A 5,262-nucleotide genomic window follows, 5' to 3' on the forward strand; every position below is an offset into this window, starting at 1 on the left:
GTTCGCAGTTTGGGGATATTCCTATATACATCTCTGAACCTGGAAGCATAGGCATAGACAATGACCAGTAGTGCTTTTACACAACATAAGGTAGTGCACCAACTCTGCCTGTTGGTGAGTACATGCCTTGGTTGTATCTGAGTTGGAGAATTGTAATGCATTCTACATGGGCTGCCTTTGAAAAGTGCTCAGAAACTTCAGTTGGTCCAGAGAGCTGGGACGGTCTACAGGGAGCATACTACTCCTCTGTTGCGACAGCTCCACTGGATGCCAACATGTTTCTGGACATGATTCAAAGTGCTAATTTTGACCTACAGTGCCTCATATGGCTCTGGTTCAGGTTATCTGAAGGACCATATCTCTTTCTATGAACCTGGTAGACATCTAGGATCTACTAGGGAGAACCTTCTCTTGTTCCCACCACTTCTGTGGTTGGCCCCATCCCTGCTGCCCTTCCACAAGCAAGTCAAGACCTTTCCTTTGCCAGCAGGCATTTGGGAAAGGATAAAGGGCAGGCCGCTAGGGAAGTGTGCGTGGGATAGGAGGGCAGGTTGTGAGCTTTAAAAACTATTTGAAATATATGTATTATATTTTAATCTGTTTTTTACCTTTACCCACACTGTATTATTTAATTGCTTTTTTAAAAAAATGTATTGCTGACTTTAAATAATGATGTGAAAGAAAAACTATAAGATTATGTGCAGGTGGTACTTAATGCCAGAGAGATTTTCTAAGATATACAAAGGCAATTCTAACAAATTTTGGAAATGTGAGAAAAATGTTGGAAATTCTGAATGATCAACTAAAAAGAAAACATGGAAGATTACTACAATATATGAAGGAACCAGTTATCTCAATGGAAGAAGAATGGCTAGTGAAGATCTGCAAATTAGTTGAGATGGACAAACCGACTACACTGATCAAAGAGAAATTAATGAATTGTTTCTAAGAACAGTGTGTTTATATGTTGTTACCTAAAGAGAGTGGGATATTAAAGGGTAAAAATCAACAGACAAGGCGGGTGAAATTCAAAGAAAAGTTGTAGTAGTTATGTGTTTAGTATGTGTTAGGTTAATGTATCTGTCTTACATTTAGTTTTGTAAGACATCAGGGTTGTAGTATTATATATTAAGAACATCTTTCTTGATATTGTTTTTTGTTTTATTTACTTCTGAATAAAAATATTACCTTAAAAAGAAATAATTTATAGCAGAAGGGGTCAGCTGTTGTTGGCCCTTTTTTCCTGTAACTAATATAGCTATTCTATTCTTCCTGGTAGATTTAGTGAAGCAGTAACCGGGAGAAATGAGATCTGTTCACAAGAGCATCAAACATTTTCTCAGTCTCATATTATATTTTTTTAAAACTTGATGGATTCAAAATAATGCAACTCTGACTCTCAGCTTATATATTTTGTTCCTTGCAGGTTACAAACATGTGGCTCTACCTGGCTGTCCTCGTAGGGTTTTACTTCCTCTACCGATGGTACCGGGAAAGACAGATTGTGGACAAACTGACAGAGAAATATGTCTTCATCACTGGCTGTGACTCTGGCTTTGGGAACCAGCTTGCCAGGCAGCTGGATGCCCGGGACATGCGAGTATTGGCAGCTTGTCTCACCCAGAAAGGGGCAGAAGAGCTAGACAGGATCTCCTCAGAAAGGCTGAAAACCATAGTTTGGAGATCACCAAAACGGAAAGTGTGGAAGCAGCAACTGAGTGGGTGGAAGAACAAGTAGAGGACAAAGGTATAGTACAAATACAGTTTCTACATTCCAGAAATTGGCAGCTCGGGGCTTTTTCACACAGAACTATATCCCAGAATATCAAGGCAGAAAATCCCAAATTGGATGAAGAAAATCCCACATTGGATTAAGATAACCCAGTTCAAAGCAGACATTGTGGGATTTTCTGCATTGATATTCTGGGATATAGGCCTGAGTGGAAAGGCCCTCAATAGAAATTGCTCACAATGTTTTGAGAACCAGTCATGAACTTGTGAGACTAATATGTTTATGATGATGTGGGGTGGATAAAGTTTCAGCATGTTAACCTGTAATGATCTCATGATCTCAATAGTAATGTTTGAAACTATGTGACAAATACAACAACATGTAATACTTTTGGTGACACCATTGCTAATATGTGCCATATGTTGTTGCTGGCTGATTCCAAACTGCTCTTTTATATGTCTTCTAACCTTGTCACTTTCGAGATCCTTACATATCCCACAATCCCACTGCTGACTGGAGATGGAGGATTTGGAAAACAAAACAGTTGGGAAAGGCTTTTCTTAAATCAAAAATGGGAATTTTGCTGAAATTGGAGCAGTGGGTATTGACAGTATTATGTCTCTTTGCTCCATTAAACCCAAATGAAGGAATGGGCAATATCCTCCTGTTACAAAATCTTTCATAGTTGTAAATCCTAAAATTTTAAATGTTTCAGAGATCAAATGAAAATGTTAACCATCTCCCAGTCTTTTAAAATCTCTCAGAGTTTTCAGATAGTCCAGACAAATCATTTTAGTCCAAATAGATCTCTGTGCTGTTGGACATGTTCTCTACAGGATCTCTGCAGGAAATGAATCTGTAACATTCATATTTGAGTGGGGGGGGGGTTACAATGTCAGTGGCTTTCCTACTTTCACTAGCATTCTGGGCAACTAATCCCAGTGAATGTGGGGACTCAAGTTATCTGTTATCCATGTATGGTTTTATATGTATCTTCTATAGAAAGCCTTTAAAGTGTCTGCAAACTGCAATTCATTGGACTTCTTAGCTGAAATAAGACTTTTTAAGCATCCAATAAGTGCTAATTTTATACACAATACAATGTTGCATGTACCAGGTTACTGGGCTCAGTATTCAGTGGAATCCTAAATGAAATGGGTCTCCTTCTCAATGGGGAGCCATAATAGAAATGCCTGAGGAAAAGGTATGCTTAAACATGTCCCGTGTTTTTCTCTGCAGGGCTCTGGGGCTTGGTGAACAATGCAGGAATTGGGAGCCCAATGGCTCCCAATGAGTGGCTGACCAAGGATGACTTTATGAAGGTGTTGGAGGTCAACCTTCTTGGAACGATCGACGTGACTCTGCACAGGCTGCCCTTAGTGAGAAAAGCCCAAGGAAGGGTAGTCAATGTGACCAGTGTTTCTGGAAGGATTGCTTATTCCGGAGGAGGCTACAGTCCTTCAAAATTTGCCTTGGAGGCATTCTCTGATAGTCTCAGGAAATTACACAATTCATTTCAATACTTGGAATTGAGGATCAGGGCTAGACAGAATATGTTACAGCCATTTTGTTTTTAGATGACCTTTGGTGCAAATCAGTCTAGAATCTGAGAACAATTTGTGAATGGGAATTATGTAACACGTAACGAAATTCCAAAGAAAAATGAAAAACAATCTGTAACTTTCATGAGGGGGGGGGGGTAGCCTCTAGCTCAGGAGAGACTATTCATTCCTTCTTTGTTCCAATTTCATTCTAGGCGTGAATTATGTCCATTTGGTGTCAAAGTGAGCATCATTGAGCCAGGTGGCTTTAAGACAAGAATGGGTAAAAATATAGTTCAGCACCCCAGAATCCGATGGAGCGGATTGCCTGATGAGGTCAAAGAAATCTATGGAGAGAAGTACATAGAAGATTGTAAATTGTTTGTTTGATTGTGGTTTGTTTGTTTGTTGCTGTGTCCGTTTCTTTGTTTCTTTGTTTTCTGGGAGGGGGTGAGAGACAGAGTGCTAATAACTGGGACTGATATAGTGAAACTAGGAGGACTGCTGTTGCTCAATAGGCCCACTGCCAAATATAATCTATTCTGCTGTCTAGGAATTGGGCAGAATAGATATGAGTTTCAGTAAGGAGCAGCTAATACCCTCAGGACTCCACTACCTGAACTAACTGGCTTTTACAGAGCTTCATGTTCTGTCCAGTTTTACAGAAAGGCTTCATTTCTGCCAAAAATGTAATCACTATTACAACCGATTTCTCTTTCTCTCTTCCTTTCCCTCCTTCTGCATATAGTTATCAAGTCATTTGCTCACAACATCTACGGCAAGAGCAGCAACTTCTATCCAGTGACGGATGCCATGGAGCACGCGCTGACCTCCTGCTATCCCCGCAGCCGCTATGTTGTAGGTTGGGATGCCAAGTGCATCTTCATCCCACTCACATACTTGCCAGCCTCATTGGGGGACTATGTTACAACTCTTCATTTTCCAAGACCACCTGGAGCTCTCCATTAATTGCAGATGCCTCACACAGAAATAAGATCATAGGAAATTATAGATATAAGAATGAGTTCCTATGCTCAGTTAGCATGACATTCATTTGTTTCATATACTCTTCAAATACATAGCTTGAACGTAATTTTATGCACAGTATTTTGGTGCATGAAACAAAGTTTGTGTTCACTGAACTATTCTAAAGCTAAGGTATCTAACTCACTCATGTGGACAATATTGGATTTTGGAATTCCAGATAAGGGATATTTAAACTGCAATCAGCAGGATTATTTAGCTGAATCTGTAACTGTATTTTTTTCTTTTAATTAGTTGGAATTGAGGGCTCCAAGATATATTACACTTTAGATATGTCTTTTTCTAACATTACTTTCTCTGAACGCACATTAATTTGTTTGTAAATTTAAACTGAAATGTTAAAAATCAGACAAACAAAGAATAAAAGGTGACAAGAAATTATCAGTGCATCTTAATTTTGTGTTCATTTCTTTACTAGCTGGATAAAAATTGTGTCTGTTGCCTTATACTTTTCTCTGATCGTTTGGCAAAGATGGGAAAACTGGTATATTACACAGAGACCTTCCATATAAAAAATATAAAATATCAGGAGAATACCACCACTTGTACAAGGCCCACTAGCAGGAACATGTAGAAAGATTTTTTTCCACACATGTACTGTCTTTCACGTCCCATTCTTATTGTCTTTAAGAAGAATGTATATTGCACTCTTGAACAGGAATAACTCTCTGACTTCAAAACACCACACGTTGAGTAGGAAAACAATCCTTTTTATTGAAGATAAGTAAAACCAGGAAGTTAAAAAAACACTTTAAGAGAATAGATAAATCCAATTAGGTAGGAAGATAAGCAGGAACAAAGTATTCCAAGGTAGCATTCAGCAAAGTTCAAAACACAGTCCAGACGTCTCTAATAAAATCCAAAGAATCAGGAAAGCATTGATCTGAAGCATGAATATATAATCCCAAGAGACAAAGAGTCGAACCGTAAACAAGAATTTTTTAA

The 5,262-nt window shown here is 38.7% G+C and overlaps 1 pseudogene; it reads left to right on the forward strand.

Moving 5' to 3' along the window:
- The first annotated feature begins 1,435 nt into the window (after positions 1-1,435).
- On the forward strand, positions 1,436-4,275 carry LOC132766603 (retinol dehydrogenase 7-like; annotated as a pseudogene).
- The last annotated feature ends 987 nt before the right edge of the window (positions 4,276-5,262 follow it).

The sequence above is a fragment of the Anolis sagrei genome, chromosome 2 (genome assembly GCF_037176765.1).
Source record: "Anolis sagrei isolate rAnoSag1 chromosome 2, rAnoSag1.mat, whole genome shotgun sequence".
NCBI lineage: Eukaryota > Metazoa > Chordata > Lepidosauria > Squamata > Dactyloidae > Anolis > Anolis sagrei.